Here is an 18564-nt window from a genome sequence, read left to right as displayed (position 1 = left end):
ACATAACACGAAGCCAGGTGAAAAATAGAATATATGGTATGATTCCATTGGTATAAAATGATAGAAAATGCAAACTATAGTAACAGCAGATCAGTGGTTGGTTACCTGGGGAAGAGAAGGGGGGAGATGAGGGGTGACAGGATTACCAAGGGGCACGGGAGACTTTTGGGGGTGATGGACATGTTCGCTATTGTGATTGTGGTAACCATTTCTTACCAGATCATACACTTCAAGACATGTGCAGTATGACATGCCAATTATACCTCAACAAACAATACTGTTTTCTGTATAATTAAAGGCATTTCTAAAAACCAGCCTATGCAACATCCTGAAAATAAGAAGTATGTTTGTAAAAAAAAGTTAATTCAGTAAATAAAATGGAGCATCAGACTGTCAGGATTGTGGGGTTTTATGGAACTTGGAAGATTCCAGAGATCATCTAACTCAGCAATTACAGATCTGGAAAACTGTTTTTAAAAATACCTAGGATGGGCCCCAACCCAACCAATTAAATATGGATCCCTGGGTGTGCAGTCCTGGCATTGTGGGTTTTTGTTTTGTTTTGTTTTGTTTTTCTCAGCTCCCTGGGTGATTCTAATGTGTGCTGCCAGGGATGAGAACTAATTGAAACCCCAACCTCTCCCTTGACACACGAGGCCAGGGAAGCTCGGAGAGCGGGTGGGTCTGCCCCTGACCATACAACCACCGAGTCCTATGACCCAAGGAAGACAGCAGCAGGATCTTGGAGGAAGAGGAACCCCTGAGACCACAGGGGCCTCAAAACCACACTTCCAGCTCTAGCTAGGATGGGGCATCGGGTGCATTTCAAGCAAATTCATGGAACTCAGACACACTCAGGGCAGCCAGAGGGAAGAATTACCCAGAACCTCAAAGGTGCATTATTTAAGGATTGTGCTAATGCGTGAGAAGAGAATGGTGAGAAGGGATGTTGCAAAAAACGAATGCTTCCTTTTGTTCCCTCAAAAATATCTGGGATAAGTCAGAGGATTAGAGTCACTGAGAGATTCGCAGCAGACACTCTGCTGGGGCGGGGAGGGGTGCACTGGGCCAAGATGTTCTTTGGGGAAGTAGCTCGAGTTCTCAGCATTGGAATGAGTCTATTTGGCACCACGGGGGCTTTTCATTGTGATTTCCAGCTCAGCCCCGGGCAGAAGCATGAGTGGGTGAAGTCTGTCTCTGTGGCTACCGCTGTTCTGTCTGTGTGGGTGCAGAGGTGCTCATGGGACCACACACCTCACCCCCTCTGCCTGGGCCACTAGATGTTTCAGGTGGTTTCTCAGCTCCCTTCCAGCCCAAACGCATCTGACTTCCAGGGTCTCCTCCCCTCAGGGCTTTGCCTCTGTCTCTGGAAAACTAATTAAAGTTATGATGTTAATAGACAATAATTGTTTAATGAGTTATGTTCCTCTCCCCTGCCCCCCAGTATATTAAATAGGTTCTAACAAGATAACATATCTGGGAATTCTTTGAAATGTTATTTAAATATATTACCATTAGAGGCTATCAGGGGAATCGAAGTTTTAGGGAAACGTGTGTATAGGCCTTCGTGGTGAGAATTCCAAGCAACTTGCTGGGGGAAAATATACCAAGTTTGGGGGTTTGCAGTAGAATTCCTCAAATCACACTGCACAGGGAATTCCCTACGGACCGTGGGGCTGACAGATGCTTTCTCTGAATTGGTCTACTGTGCCATGTGTTCGTGCTTATTAGCCATGACTACATTTATCTTCCTGAAAAACAGAGCGCCACCGTAAGGACACTACAGTGGAGGTTACACGTCAAGAAACTCTGCTCACAGGGCCTTATAAAGATTACCTAGCTCCTTCTCCCATGTGGAAGGCTGGCACTGGCAGGGCAGCTTGCCTAGCCTGGGTGACAAGGGGCCTCCTTCCTTGGGGACCCAGTCCTGCAGCCTGGGGCAAGGGACCCCCTCAGTTCCTGTGACTCGGGGTCCTCACCAACCCTTTCTTCCATTTGGAAAGCTGAGGTTGCCGCAGCTCTTGGTGGCAGGTGCCCGGTGGCAGTTGTGTGGGGCACGTCCTGCCTCTGAAGAGGGGTGTGGCCAGGTGTGTGATTAACCTCCCTCAAGGGAAGCAAAGTCTGCAGGCAGCTGGAGCCCAGAGCAGCTGGGCAGCCAGAGGGCACAGTCTTCACCGGGGAGCGTGGCATCGAGGACGGGAGGAAGAAGGTGAGCACCATCCTGGCTCCTGGGAGTCGGGGAGACGGAGCCCTACACTCAGGAGGGAAGGATTAGGCAACTGGCTTGGCGGAGGGAAGGGGGGGCAGGCAGCCAACACTGGTTTAGTGCTGCTGTTTGCTTCCTCTTGCCATTCAGAGTTTCACCAAGAGTAATACTTTTTTGAAATATGAGTGGCATGATTGCACAGGGGAGAAAATAGTTTTGTAGACCAGTGACCAAATTTCTGCCTTCTTTGGATGCCTTTTCTTTCTTTCTTTTTTTTTTTTTTTTTAATTCATGAGAGACAGAGAAAGCGAGAGAGAGAGAGGCAGAGACACAGGCAGAGAGAGAAGCAGGCTCCACGCAGGGAGCCCGACGTGGGACTGGATCCTGGGTCTCTAGGATCAGGCCCTGGGCTGAAGGCCGTGCGAGACTGCTGAGCCACCTGGGCTGCCCTGGATGGCTTTTTCTTTAAATAGTTCCCCCTCCCCTTTGTTTTCAAATTCTCTTAGCATGGAGCATGGCATGGTTTAGTTCACTCAGACATTTTTTTTAAGGCTGTGTCATGACCTAACCCAGATTAATTTTTAAGATGTTGTCGATGGCTTCCTCAAACTTTTAAAAAGCCGAGTGAATGGGGCTGGTCAACAGAAGGATGCAAAGATGAAATTGTTGGCAGAAGGATGGCATGTGGCCCACAGTAATTTATAGAGTGCTCACCTGCCCATTTAAAAGCCAGCACCTGGGGATCCCGAGGCAGCCCCTGGACCGCAGCCATCCTGTCTACTCGCCTTGGGCAGGCCGGCGGAGAACTGGCTTGAGGCTGCAAATATGAGGGATTCTCCTGATGCAGGGGGTGTGTGCATCTGCTCTCTTCCTGGCCCTGGCTCCCTTCATCACCCCACCTTCCAATGACCCTGATGTGGATTTGGCATTCCAGGGCTGTTGATTCTGAACACATGTGGGGTTTGGGTGTGTAGATACATGACCAAACAGGTAGAGGTCAGGCTGTCCTTTCTCTTTGCTGGGTAACTCCTTTCATCAATCTTCAAGCAATATGTTAAACACTCTTCCACAGACTCCCGGTGTAGACAAGTCCTGGCAGATGATAGCCCAGCCTAGGGAGCAGAGTATGGGTCTGATGTTCAGGAATCTGGGTCCTATTTTCGGTTCTAATTCAGTTGTAATGGAATTTTAAAGCAGAGGAAGCCCGAAATATCAGTTGTCCCAGTGGATTGTTAATAGCTGCCTCTCCCCCGCCCCCGCCTTTCGTTTTTTTTTTAAATTTTTTTTTAATTTTTTTATTTATTTATGATAGGCACACAGTGAGAGAGAGAGAGGCAGAGACACAGGCAGAGGGAGAAGCAGGCTCCATGCACCGGGAGCCCAACGTGGGATTCGATCCCGGGTCTCCAGGATCACGCCCTGGGCCAAAGGCAGGAGCCAAACCGCTGCGCCACCCAGGGATCCCCCCCGCCTTTCGTTTTTAAAAAATACTTGGCCTGAGCAATAAACTATATGGCCACCTATGAATACAATGCATAAAAGTTTAAGAATAAAGTGAGTTGTCCTGCATCTTAGGATCAGTTGGTAGCTGAGCTGGCTCTGGAACCTAGACCATTCTGGTCTTTCTGCCAAGTCACTCACTCTCTCTGTGACTCAGGGTCCTCGTGGGAAGCAAGTATCTGTACAGTGCAGATGAAGAGCTGATATATTTATATTGGCTTGCCAAACAGAAGTTCAACATGAACACTGGGGGTTCAAGGAAATGTTCGCCACAAGGTCAAATTACTCTATTTGCTTCAGGTTCTAATGTTAGCTTATGGCCATGTTTGGATAATGATAGAAACTCTTCTAAAAGTAGAGAAGTTAATTTTTACCCATCTTCATGTAATTTCTTGTAATTTGCTTCTGGTAGTTTTGATAAAACGTGGCCAAACATGAAAATCCTCCAGATCTTTCAGAACTACTCTGTCCTTTGATGTTAAAAACAAAACCAGACACAATCTAAGGCGACATTGATCCGTTCTAATCTCTTAGTGTGTATGGAAACCAATGGCTGTCATTCTAGCCACTAGACCCAGAGGCCTGGAAGTTTCCTGGAATTCTCAAGGACATGACAGATACGCTTAAATAGTCTAGTCTTCACTGCTGTAGTTTCATTTCCTTCCTGTGTGGTTTCTCCCTAAGAAAGTTATATAAACAATGTCTCTAGCTCTTATGCCCCTCTCTCCTTTCAAATTTCTAGCCTACTAGTCCCCCAGAGTGAAATTTATTTTTAGAAAAAACTCAAAATCAATAACTAGCGCTTGGAAGGATCTGTTCCCTTATTACATATTGTTCATACCCTTCCTGGGGAGTAGAATAGCATCCTTTGGAGATGGCTGGCTTTGGCATGAATGAAGCAGGACTAGAGAAAGGGGGAGGTCATCTCCTTTTTCATTAGCACTATACCTGGTTTGAAGGCAGACACTTAACTGACTGAGGCATCCAGGTTCCCCGCCCACCCAGCCTTTCTGCAACATCCCTCTAATGCTCAGAGGAACGACCTACAGGAGGTTCAGAGTTATCCCCCAAGCTGGACTTTGTGAAGTATCTGTCCTTTTCAATTATTTTGTGATGTTAATAAGAAGGCTGTAGCTGCACATCCTGTGTTTATCCCATTAGTTGAACACCTGTTCATAAAAACAACTGGGTAAAAAAATAAAGCCCGTATAACTGAGTTTCACGGCAACAAGCAGCATGCATGGTTGGACTTTGACATGACTTGGAGCACTACAAAGTACCAGGTGCATGTCATTTTACTCGTTACCTAATTACAGTCATAAAATAAGAATGGTGGTTGGACCATAAAAAATAATAATCGATTCAAGTATATTTGCATAGAGATAACTCCATTCTTCAAAGAGTCTTTTCTAGACATTTCAAAGTGTACAAACAACCTACTTGCATTAGACAGGTTACAACGGCCTACAAACAGACAGCCTAACCATCTACGGATCACGCATGTGCGATACCGTGGAAGTCCCTAACTACTGTTCCTTAGTATGTAATTAGGGCTCAGGCAAAAATATTGTAGAATCCAGTATACACTTAAAAAAAATAATAAATCATGATGGGCACTTCCTCTCCCTCTGCCTGCCACTCCTCCTGCTGTGCTCACACTCTCGTTCTCTCTCTCTCTAATAAATAAATAATTTTTTAATAAATTATTTTAAAAAAATCATGATGAGGGCAGCCTGGGTGGCTCAGCGGTTTGGCACTGCCTTCAGCCCAGGGTGTGATCCTGGAGACCTGGGATCGAGTCCCACATCGGGCTCCCTGCATGGAGCCTGCTTCTCCCTCTGCCTGTGTCTCTGCTTCTCTCTCTCTCTCTCTGTATGTCTCTCATGAACAAATAAATAAAATACTTTTTAAAAAAATCATGATGAAATGTCCCCAGAATTACAATCAGGCAGCCTTTTTCAGAGTCAGGCACTGGGAAAAAACTCTCCAGAAAAAAACTCTAATTTATTTGAGAAAATGGCTACAGAGCAGTATAACATATCTACCTGACTCTCAGTTATCTATGTGTGGCTTCACTGGATTCGATTTTTTTTTTTTTTATTCGATTTTTTAAATACCAGACTGATCTCTATGATCAGTGTTTAAAAAGATTTTGAGCACCCCTCCTCTTCTAAGAAAGAAATCTATCTTTCCCTACCCTGCACCCTATTGCTCTAATTAATTTAATTAATGTTCTCCTGGTCAAGCAGAATTAGGAAGCTAAATGGGTAACCAAAAATGAATAACTTAAAACATAAAAAGGATATATATAGGGGCGCCTGGGTGGCTCAGTTGGTTAAGCATCTGACTCTTGATGTTGGCTCAGGTCATGATCTCGGTCATAGGATCAAACTCCTCAGTCAGCGGGGAGTCTCCTGAAGATTCTCTCTTCTTCCTCTACTCCCCCCTACCTCTTGCTCTCTAAAATAAATAAATCTTTTTTTTTTTTTTAGTGTATTTATAATCAGCCATTTTACTTACTCATGCCACTTTTCCTCTCTACAAACTGTTTAGACAGTTGGCTTTTCTGTTATTTGCTTCTAGCCTTAGTAATGCAAATTTCTCTTTATGTTTAATGGTTTTCTTTAGAAAATATTGAGATCTGCACCCCCTCCCCCAGCAGAAATCTATTTGTCTGATTTCTTGGTGTATTAGGGCATGAGACATTTTCAAAGAGATTTGATCATTCAATTTACTTCACAAGTCTCACCCCTCCCGGATTATCTGGTTTGAAAAGCCCAGAGCACATGGCTGTGCCGGTGGAAAATTCTAGTACAAGCTGTTTTTTGTTCCTTTGTTTATATTTGATCATAGGACCAAAGTCTGTTTGAGATGTAATGAATATTCACACTTACTAAGCATTAGCACAACCATACTAACAATACCCGAAACAGGCAGAGGCCCAAGCATATTCACCCCATCAGACAAATTCCTATCCTACCTATTCAAAGTGGAATAAAAATGAAAGGTCAGGAAATTTGAAGCTATAGTGTATTCTCTTATCTTTAACCACAAGCTGCAACAATATGATTTCTTAAGAGCAAAAGCAGCCTCCTGTTCGCTACCATGGTTAGGAATATGCGTTTCTGTTCTCCAAGGTTCTAACAGAACTGCATCTTGCTACCTTGCTACTCTGTAACAGCAGTGCAGATACCTGAATTCAACAGGAATATTTTTACTATCCCACACCTAAGTGAGAAATGTAAAGTTTTACAACAAGGGGACCAGATGTCCAGGTTCGCCCGGGACACTTCTGATGTATGCTGTTGTCTTGATGTAATTATTCATAGCGTCCCTTTTACACCTATGTGTTCCAGGTTAGATGGCGAATTCTTTGGTCACGTTACTTTAACAGATAGGCTGAATATTAAAAAGCACCTTGGTTCAAAATGTTTCAAGGGCTCTTTAGTCGTCCTTTGAAGTGTTCAGGCACAAAGTGTTCAGCAAACCAGGGACACAGCCTGGAATATGCCACGGTATTCCCTTTCAGCAGGTCAGTGACATTAGTAAACTGTTGTTGAGGAATAGCATGATAATTTAAACCCAGGCCATGCTGATCGTTAGAATTGTAGAGGACAAATGATCTCAGAGGTCATCTGGCCCAGCATCTTCGCTTTTCTAGATGAATAAATCATTACACTTCTGGAAACGTGAATGTCATTGTACAGTTTTCTAAGTTGTTTCCTGAGCCGACTCTCACTGGATCACAATTGAAGTAGGCAAGGAAGGAAGTTTTTAGCCACATTTTACAGAAAAGAGAACTAAGTTTCAAATAAGTTAAAAAAAAACAAAAAATCCACACCTGGCCAAGGTCATGAGACTATGAAAGTAGAGGAGCTAAAACTGAAATGCAGCTCTGACTCTTTGCCCAGTGCTCTTTCCAATATATCATACCGGGTTAGTATTTTCATTCATTAGTGAGGATTTAAAATATATCTCCTACGTATAATCCATTAAAGATCTACCACCCTTTCTCTTCCCCACCTGCAGAGCGCTCTGGCCAGCAACTGAACTGTTCTGGCCCGACAGCGCCTCTTGGTGGCTGGCCCAGGAAGTGCAAAACACAAACCCTTTCCTATCCCCTTCTTCCTTGTCCCTTGGGTAGAAGAATGAGGAGGTGAGGACCATGGGAGGTTACCTCTGGCTTTTTCTTTATGTTCATTAATTATGTCTCAAACAGCCTGATTCTTACATCAATGCTTCTCAGCATTCCCCTTCTCCCCCCTCTCCCTCTCTTGATTTCATCTCTGAGACGAATACAGCTCTAATGATTATGCCTTAATAAGACATGGTGAAGTCAGACTTCCTGAAGTGAAAATAAAGTTCCATCACCATGCATCCGTATGTATTCACTTCCCATCCCACAATGTGTCAGGGACTGCTCCTGACTCTTGGGATACATCAGACTTGTGCTATAAACCTCCAGCCTCTTCCAAGTTCCCTGAAACCCCTTCAATATCTGCACCAGAACCCCATTTCTCTGAGCCAAGTTTCAAGTAAAACTCTTTCTTAAGCATTTGCCTTCAAAGTGAAATGATATTAAATTTCCCTAAGATATTTCAACAGGATTATTTTCTACTTTTTTCTTTCTGTAACAAATATGTAGCATTTTAGTTACACTCTATGTGTGGGTTAGCCTCAGGTTCTATCCACAATTCTGTTCTGTCTAGAGAAAACTTTTTCTGAATTCATAACAGTCACTACAGAGATGGCCTTTTGGAATAGCAATCTGGAGCAATAGGGAGATCTCCCACGAGGAGATGACAAAAATGAGGTTGCTTTCTTTCATTTGCCCATTTATTTCTTTTTTTCTTTTTCTTTTTTTAAAGATTCCATTCATTCACTCATGAGAGACACAGAGACACAGGCAGAGGGAGAAGCAAGCTCCATGCAGGGAGCCCGATGCAGGACTCGATCCCAGGACTCCAAGACCACACCCTAGGCCAAAGGCAGGTGCCAAACCGCTGAGCCACCCAGGGATCCCCTGCCCATTTATTTCTAAGGAGGTTGATGAAATCCTCTACTTATTTCACAGCATGAAGAAGCCCAAGGTTTTATTATTGTCTTTAACCATTTCCTCATATTTCTACATACAAAGCTTCGACTTAGAGCATGAGTTGGGCTACCAGTGAAAAGAACTCAGTGTGTACACAAAAAATTTTATTTCCAGGATTAATTAACAATTAATTCACCCCTTCTTCCAACAGCTTTTCCGAGCTTGCTATCATCTGTAAGTAGCTGTAGAAAGTCTAGACTGCGGAGGGACTCATTTCAACAAGTTTCAGGATATTCCTTAAATCAATAAAACTCTGTAAATCTAGGGATTAAGTAGCAGCCACAATCCCTAATACCAGCTGGTCTGGTTGAAGCCAACATTTCTATTCCATTCTGTCAGATGCTGACACCTTTTCTCATTTGTACACTATATTATTCATATAATGTCATCTTTCAATTATCTCTGTTCCAATTAAAGAAGAGCATGTGGGGGAAAGAAAGCCAGCCTGGCTGGTGGTGCTGGTAGTGTTAACTGAAATCACTAGCTAATCCATTTAGCTAGGTCAGAGCCTTGTCTGGTCACCATGTTTGTTTTGAAACATGTCACAGGGAGGAAGACATTGCTGCCAGACTGGCTCCACCCCACAGGGAGCCAGTGTAGACACAGGACGCTGCCTTACTTATCTCCCAGGAGGCACCACCTGGCTTTACCTCTTCTCTTTCCACAACCACCCATCAAGGCTCTTCTGTCTACACGGCTACTTCATGCAAAGAGGAGATATAGGGTAGTGGCTAAGAACATGGACGCAGAAGCTAGACTTTCTGGGTTTGAATCTCTTCTCTACCACTCACTAGGTTTGTATTTGGGGAAAGTTTTATACAGCTCCTGGGGAAAGGTATCTAAGTTTCCATATACATCAGTTTCTACAAGTATAAAATGGAGATGAGTGCCTCTACCATAATGCTCCTTCCTCTGGCGGTTACATGAGGTAACTCATCCACGACATAGGACTGTGCCAGGCATATAGTAATTGCTCAATAATAATAATAATAATAATAATAACGTTGTTATTGTTATAGCAGGGATGAGGTTTTTGTATGCAGTTTGATAATAGGAATCAGCTCTGTGCTGTTTTAGGCAGGGAGGACTAAAAGACATTAGAAGGCTGGAAAGTTATTTTTTCCAATGTAATGTTTTGGTTTTGAACTTGGTCAGTCCTGGTTGTTGAAAGAAAACACAGAACAGTATCTTTCCAACTTATGTCCTATATCAAGTCCTGCCAGATGCCATTGGTTAAGTTCAGTTCAGCAGACAAATAATAAGCACCTATTAAGTGCCAGATACTCCTAATGAATGGTGGTGAGATATAAATGTACAAGAGATGACATATTCCCCATAGAAGAGCATATAATTTAGTGGGGAAGACAGGCCCAGGAACAAATGATTTTAAAACAATTTCAATTTGGTCATTTTTCTCATAGGCCAACACAGCCTAGAAAAATCTACTCACCAAGTCATATTTTTTCCTGCTTATTTTTAACTCCTTACTATTCCCTTTCTGCCCTATTAATGCTTCCTTATTAATAAATAAAAAGATAAATTGAAAAGTGCTGGTGAGAAATGAGAAAAAAATACCAACAACTAAATTCAAATCAATGCACAGTATAGAAGTGCTAATAAGAAAACATGCTAAAGATAGGACATCCTCACCTCCTCCCATCCCCACCTCATTAGTTTTGAGACATTCCATCCAGGGATATGTCTTATGATGAAGGAATACAGACCGCATTTGATTTTTTTTTTTAAAGATTTTATTTCAGAGAGAGAGAGAATGAGAGGTTAGGAGGGGCATAGGGAGATAAAGAGAGAAGCAGACTTTCTGCTGAGCAGGAAGCCCAATGTAGGGCTTGATCCCAGGACCCAGAGATCATGACCCGAGCCAAAGGCAGACGCTTGATCGACTGAGCCACCCAGGCACTCCAGCATTTGATTTAAAAAAAAAAAAAAAATTTTTTTTTAAGGAAACTGCAGCCCAGAAAGACCAAAACTTTCAACTGTCCTTACCAGCTTGCCACCCAGGAGCTGCCCTGCTGAATGCCTAGCCCACAGTCATTCAAAGAACAATAATATCTTCCATAAGCAAGCACTTTACAGTTTAGACATACTTCCCTACAATAATGTCATATGAACTTTATAACAAAGCTGTGAGCTAGGTAAAGGTGTGTGTTATATCCCTTCTTCACATGAGAGAACTGGAGGTGTGGCAAGTGATGTCTTTTGTGTTTTGGGTTTTTTTAAATGAGGCTCTGCACCCAGCATGGAACCCAATGCAGGGCATCTCATTCTTCCTGCTTTGTTGAATCAATTGTAGCCTGTTCTGGGAGAACAGGTGCATGCCATTGTGAGCTGGCAGGTGGTTCTGCATGTGCCAGGAGCTCTTAAACCAAGTCAAAAACTAAGAGCTCAGATCTTACTGGACAAACTTGAACAAATCTCCCCACTTTATCTGTACCTCTAATAATGGAGTCAGAACAAAACTCGAGAGGGGTGAATCCGTTAACCCTGTTACCTTGGTGTCAAGTAGACACTAGGCTTTCCCGGGAGGCATGTGGAGGGCTGCAAGAAGTCTGCAGTAGCAGCTAAGGGAACGAGGCTGGAGAGACCACAGCAGGTCAGCAATGCCTGCCCCACACTGGGAAAGACTGGCTGCCACCAGCCCCAGTTCTTCACTAAATTAACAGATAACAACTCCAGTTAGAGCTCAGCAATCCAAATAGGTGATTCAGTGATATCTTAGAATCTCTGATATCAGTAGACCATAAGGAGAATATAGGTTTTTAAAAATATTTTATTATTTATTTTAGAGAGAGAGAACGAGCAAATGGGGGAGAAGGGAGAAGCAGAGGGAGAAGGACAAGCAGACTCCATGAACGTGGAGCACCAGGCAGGGCTTGATCTCATGACCCTGAGATCATGACCTGAGCTGAAATCAAGAGTAGGACGCTTAACTGACTGAGCCACCCAAGCGCTCCAAGAAGAATATATTTTTAAAGGTATAAATCAATCTTGTTGCTCAAGATACCACAAACTGCCTGTACTGCTAAAGCCAGAATTCTGGGTTTTCCTCTGATGCTATAAACAAGTTAGTTAACCTTTCTCTAACCACAAAACAGGACTAATTCCATTCTGATTACTATGAAAGGATTATGAAAGAAATCAAAAGAACTAATAGCAACCTGCTTTTGAACTGGAGCTCACACCCCCTGCTCCTGGCATCGCAGTCCAAACACAAGAACACATTATTTGGTTTTACATGTTTATATCCTGTTTTAAACCCACAGCCTTATAGTCTTTTTACACTTCCTGTCTATCCCTACATCCTTTCTTCTTTTACTCAGTCATTTTAAATCCATATCTGTTATTTTTGTTCGGAAACTTTGATACTAACTTTGCAGGGGTGGGGGGTGGGGGTGGATAATTAATATGGTTAACATGTTGTTTTAAATTTTTTTTTTTAAGTATAGAATCCAGTCCTCACTTCCAGGAGCTCTGTAAAAGGGAAAATAACATTTTTAGCATAAGACAGACAAAAGATCTAATATAATTGGTTTTCCATACATCTTTTGTATTGTTTTTGGTGACCCATGAAAATAACAAGCTAGCCTAGAGACAGACACTAAACTCAAAAAACCCTCAAATCTCCTGCTGGGCTGAAACAGGGAATGCTTTTATACAGTAAATAGTAAACATATGGAACCTTTTAGCCCCAAGAACTTATGCAAGCTGAACACATAAATAGCTGCAAGAGGTTTAGGTATTACTCATGGATAAAAAAAAAAATACATAACAAAAATTAGCAAAAATTAAGAAGTTTGACAGTACTGATGAGGATGTGGAACAAGGAAATGCTATACATTGTAGGAGTATAGTTCAACAACTTTGGGGGAAAAGTTGATATTATTTGTAAAGTTAAAAGCCACATAATCTTGGGGCACCTGGATGATGTAGTTGGTTGAGTGGCCAACTCTTAATTTTGGCTCAGGGTCATGATATTGAGCCCCAAGTAGGGTTCCCTGCTCAGCAGAGAATCTGCTTGAGGTTCTCTGTCCCTCTGCCCCTTCCCCCCCAAGCACTTTCTCTATATATAAAATAATCTTTTTTTTTAAAGGCCACATATCTTAAGACCTGTTCCGCTTGTGTATACCTAGAGAAACCCTCCTAGATGCACTTCAGAAGGCATATGAAAAAATATTCCAAGAGCAATGTTCATAATAGCAAAAAACTGAAAACCAAATATCTACCAACAGGAAAAGACATAAATAAATTATAGTATATTCACAAAATGGAAACAGCACCGAATATGGATGAACTTCTCTACATGCAGAAATTATGGGTGAATCTTGGAAATTATTGATGAAAAAAGCAATTCATAGAATAATTATATATAATACTACTTTATATAATTCCAAAATATACAAAGCTAAAATAATATGTTCTTTTAGGGATCCATACATATGTGATGGAACTACTTTAATAATCAAAGGAATAGGGGCACCACTGAGCCACCCAGGTGCCCCCAGGGATATCTTTTTAAGAAAAAGTAAACAAACTTCTTAATTTCAAAATAATAAATGCTCATGATAGAATAGGGAGGAAACAAGAAAATATAAAGAAAAAAATTTACATCATCTGTAGTCACAATTTAGATATAATCACTGTTAACCTTTTGTTGAATTTTTCTCTAGTTTTTTAAATATGTAAAACTAGAATTGATAATAGCATTTTTTAAAAAAGATTTTGTTTATTTATTCATGAGAGACAGAGAGAGAGAGAGAGAGAGGCAGAGACACAGGCAGAGGGAGAAGCAGGCTTCAAGAGGAGCCTGATGTGGGACTCGATCCCGGGCCTGCAGGATCACAACCTGGGCCGAAGGCGGCGCTAAACCACTTAGCCACCCAGGCTGCCCTGATAATAGCATTTAAAAAATATATTTTCCTATTTCTGTTTGGAATCCTGTTTCCCTGAAGATAGTAATGATGTTATGTGTATATGGAGTATTCATAATCTAATGTTCAGTTTTAAGTTCTATTATACAAGTTGTCCATGTAAATGATAACTTAAATTTTAGCAGTTCTCTCACTGAAAACTTTAAGAAATTAGAGGACAGTCATTTGTCCAGTTTGCCAAATCTTTTCCACTATAATTTTTGCCATCTAAATCAATTACAGATAACTGTATGAAGAGGTGGAAGGGATTTTTCTTTTGATGACCTGCTTTCTTACTCTGATGTCAATATAAAAATACATTTTTCAAGATTTTTAAGGGGTTTTATATTATTTCTAAATTTTTGAAAACAGGGAAATTTCTCTTGAAAATTCATAATTTTTAAAAATATTTTATTTATTTATGTCAGCGAGATAGAACATGACTGGAGGGGATGAGCAGAGGGACAGCAGACTAACCATTGAGGGTGGAGTCTGACTCCATCCCAGGACCCCAAGATCACCACCTGAGTCAAAGTCAGATACTTAACCAATTGAGCCCCCAGGTACCCTGATAATTCATAATTTTAAAGGCAATTTCCCCATTCCTGACCATACATAAAAAAGAGTAATAACATGGTGCCTAAATGTTTTTTTTCTGACATGTATCTGTGTACTTTAAAAACTTTATACCTTAGGGGTGTCTGGGCGCCTCAGTTGAGTAAGCATCCAACTCTTGGTTTCCACTCAGGTAATGATCTCAGGGTTGTGGGATTGAGCCCCACGTCAGCTCAGAGTCTGCTTGGGATTCTCTCTCTCTCTCTCTCCCTCTGCTCCTGTCCTCACTCTCTCTCTCTAAAGTAAATAAGTACAATATTTTCAAAAAGACTTTATTCCTTTAAAACTACCTCAGCCTATCATCTACTCAATTGTCGAGATGATACACAGCATCAAAGGTAGAAGATATTTTAATGAATTTTTATAGGTATAAAGTATAAGATGTTTTAAACATTCATCATTGACTTTAATAATTACAAAATCTTGTAAGAGCTGAGATACATTTTATAACCCTTCCACACTGGATTCCTAAAGTGGTTCTGATAGAGGACTATGGGAGACCCAGACATTTCTTTTTTTTTTTTAATTTTTTTTAAATTTATTTATGAGTCACAGAGAGAGAGAGAGAGGCAGAGACACAGGCAGCGGGAGAAGCAGGCTCCATGCACCGGGAGCCTGACGTGGGATTCGATCCTGGGTCTCCAGGATCACGCCCTGGGCCAAAGGCAGGCACTAAACCGCTGCGCCACCCAGGGATCCCGAGACCCGGACATTTCTACTGGTGATTCTGAGTATCAGTCAGGCACAAGAGCTACTGTTCTAAGCATTAATCAATCAAAAAGAAAAACAAACACATACACAAACTGTTTTTTCTTTGAAAGCAGACCTCATGGGGCATCTGGGTGGCTCAGTGGTTGAATGTCTGCCTTTGGCTCAAGGCATGATCCCAGGGTCCTCAGATCTAGTCCTGCATCAGGCTCCCCACAGGTAGCCTGCTTCTCCCTCTGCCTGTGTCTCTGTGTCTCTCTCTGTGTCTCTCATGAATAAATAAATGAATAAATAAATAAATAAATAAAGTCTTAAAAAAAAAGAAAAGAAAGAAAGAAAGCAGACCTCATGTTAGCCTGGAGAGGCAGATCAATATTCCACTCCTGTTTGTCAATTTCTTTTTTTTTTTTTAAGATTTATTTATTTATTTGATGGAGATAAGGACAGAGGAAGAAAAGGGAGAGAGAATCCCAAGCGGACTCCACACCGAATGTGGAGCCAGATCCCAGGACCCTGAGATCACAACCTGTGGGGAAATCAAGAGTCAGATACTAAACCAACTGAGGCACCCAGATGCCCCCCATTTGTCAATTCTGACAGACACAGACAGCGTGGATGGTGCCCTTTGTGCCCTGTCCGGAGTAGTTCAGTAAGTGGTGAAGAACCTCCACTTCTCTTGGGGATAGGACAGCACATTACTTTTCTCACTTAAGAAAATACAGTGTTTCTGGAGCCCGTTGCTTCCCAGAAGTCCTGGGCTAAAGGAAATTGAGAGATGGCCCTAAAAAATGATTCAACTGCTTTTTTCTCTTTTGGCCAGCTCACCATGTTTATTTGGTTTGATATTAGTGGCTTTACAAAGAGGTCTGATGGTTGGGGGGGCGGGGGGGGGGAGAGAGATAGTAAATGAGAGCTCACAGCAGTCTCTGCAGGTTAGTTTGTAGCACTCTCTGTGAGCTAGTTCATCCAGGTAAATATCTTTAAAATAAATAACCACAGGGTTAGGGGGCAAGGGTAAAACTGTCTAACCAGGTGTAGGGATTCATTTAGAAGAAAAGCCTGCTGTTTTCATTTAACCTCTTGAAAAAGCTTTATGCGTTGTCTTCCCCCACCACAAAAACAAACCACAGGACAAATTGCTCTTTGAATGTTTCATATGACTATAACCTCAGCAACAATAGAACTTGTGCTGAGATTAAAGTTTAAGAAGCTTTAAGATATTTTTAGTTCTTTTCATCTGAAAGTGTTTAGACTACTACCTCGAGAGAGGCTTTTCAACAGCTTCCTTACTGGAAAGAGTTGAGAAGTTTTATAAGGCCAAGGTTATGGGGGTGATTTGGTTTTTAAATTTCCTTTAAAAGAGGGAGAAGGAGAGAAGAAACCAAGCAACAGCTGCAAACACTTGTCAGCCAAAGGGGGCTGAAATAACAGCAACAGTTTTGTGGAGAACAGCAGATAAGTCTCACTATCGAGGTCAGACCTTTTATCTTCATTTCTAGAAATCAAGCTTGTTTGTTTGGTGTACATTGGAGAAGCAGGTATTTTCAAAAGGCCCTCCCACAAGTCTCCTTAGCAGCCAAACAAGTCCAGTGGCCCTCAGCCAACTAACCCAAGGAGCACTTTCAAGTCAACCGGAAGCTACCCATGAAACCTCATACAGAGTCCTGTAACAGGAAGCCACAAAAATAGAAGAGAAAATGCACCTGATTAAATGTTAGGACAGTAACAGGCTTTGAGTTATATAATAATAGTAAGTATGTAACAAAAAGAGAGAAAGAAGTACATGCCGAACAGACCTTGAATCTGAGTCCAGTTTAGAAATCTATACACTTGGTTAATATTTTTGAGCGACTAACTGTTCTACAAAGACCCAAAATGTTTCACTGAAAAGAGGCAGCATAACTGTGTCAAAGGAATTAGATGGAACCTTTCCAAGAAATAAAATCAGAGGCAGTAATGTCCCCTCTATATTCTTTTAGGCAAAATGAGCAGGGGTGGGGTGGTTCCAGGAGGCAGCTTTGGCTGGAATTGGGATCCTATGAGGACAGTCAATGCCCATTCAGAAGCTCCTGCCTTTAAACTGCTGCCCTCCTGATTTTTTCTGCCCAACTAAAGTCAGAATGGCCTGCTGGGAAGGGTCTCGCAGAACACAGGACTGAAACTAAAGCTAAGGGTGTCGGTCATTAACTGGGCAATGCTGGTAGAGGAAGTCCTTCTGTGCCTGCTTCTCCTGGGCTGTTCCAGGAGAGGATTGAAAAAAAATCTCCGAGATTCTTTCCAGCTCTGAATTTCTGGGTCAAAGAAAAGGGGAGATGGGTGCCCACAGGAGAGGTGGCATTTCTGACCTGGCTTGAGCCTGTGAGCACTGTAACAGGAGTGACTGGTACAGATTTTGAAATTGGGGAGGGGGGCATATAACTCATCTATAAACAGGGGACTTCAATGGTGGCCTGACAAGGGCCTTGAGCCCAAGACTCTCACACAGTGGAATGCTTTCTTGTCCCACCTGGAAACGTCTCCAAGTGACCCAGAGGGGAGGTAAAGATATTTACCAGGGAGCACAGGAGGCAGGTCCCAGTAGAAAGGGTCGTACCAGCATCAGGTACATTATGCAGGCACATCGGTGGAGTGTGGCTCCTCCCCAGGCACAAACCACTTCAAAACCTACTCAGGATTGTGCTGGATGATTTTGCAATTGTTTGTTTAAACAACAAACCAGCCTGATTCCCACACTTGGAACTTGTCTTTTACTGTCAGCAGAGTCAAGTCCTGACCTGTCTGTACCAAATCCTCAGCCAAGATCTTCAAGACTGTAGCTTCCTATGCCTCGGTACATCTTAAATTGTAGGATGGAGAGGGGTGGGGGGGAGGAGAACATCTGATGAACACCTGCCCCCCCCCCAACTTTTTTTTTGGCCCAGTTCAGAGGCTATTTAGATATGGAGAGGATGCAGCAGGAAGTCATGCTACCCAAAATCTGCCAGAGCGATGTTTGGCTCTGAAGCAAGGAAATGCAAGAGACCCTGGAGCTGGTGACCAAGTGGCTAGGCCCCGACCTGCTGGCCGTCGGGAGCCGCGCTGACTGGAGGCTGTGGATTCCTGGCTTCAGAAAAATGGGGGTGGAGGGGTGGGGCGGAGGGCCAGGGAGGCTGCAGATTGCAGAGTGAGTCAACAAGCCCTCAGGTGGACGTTTCTCCTGATGCTCAGCTCCCGGTCTTAGCGCCTCCAGGAGTAAACGACATCTCCGTGGACCTCTGTCCTCCTCTGTAGACGGGAGAGAGTAAAAGTGCGGCTCCAGTTCCCCAACTTTAAGTAACTTCCGTCCTTTGGGTCGTTTCTTCGAGGGAGGGGCGGGGTGGGGCGTCCTGCCCCCCTCGGCTTAGCCACGTTCGAGGCCGACGGACGCGCACCCGCGAGGTGGGTCCCCAGCCCCGCGACCCGTCGCCACCGCCCGGCGCAGCTCCCTCGCCCGGGGGCGAAGCTCCGGAGGCGACTTTCCAGGAGGGCGCGCCGCC

General features: G+C 43.0%; 1 protein-coding gene across 3 annotated transcripts in view; it reads left to right on the top strand.

Moving 5' to 3' along the window:
- HOPX (HOP homeobox) overlaps positions 1–18564 on the top strand; it is a 28945-nt gene that overhangs the window by 2137 nt on the left and 8244 nt on the right. The window contains exon 1 of one of the 3 annotated variants that reach the window (XM_077848135.1): positions 2052–2209. The exons of 1 other annotated variant lie outside the window; for it this stretch is intronic. The gene's annotated coding sequence lies outside the window, so the exon portion shown is untranslated. Of the gene's footprint in view, positions 1–2051; positions 2210–18323; positions 18467–18564 lie in introns of those variants that run through there. One more of the 3 variants, XM_077848136.1, reaches the window with a different exon arrangement.

This window comes from Canis aureus, chromosome 14 (assembly GCF_053574225.1).
Source record: "Canis aureus isolate CA01 chromosome 14, VMU_Caureus_v.1.0, whole genome shotgun sequence".
In the NCBI taxonomy this organism is placed as follows: Eukaryota; Metazoa; Chordata; class Mammalia; order Carnivora; family Canidae; genus Canis; species Canis aureus.
This window is presented reverse-complemented; position numbering and strand designations above follow the sequence as displayed.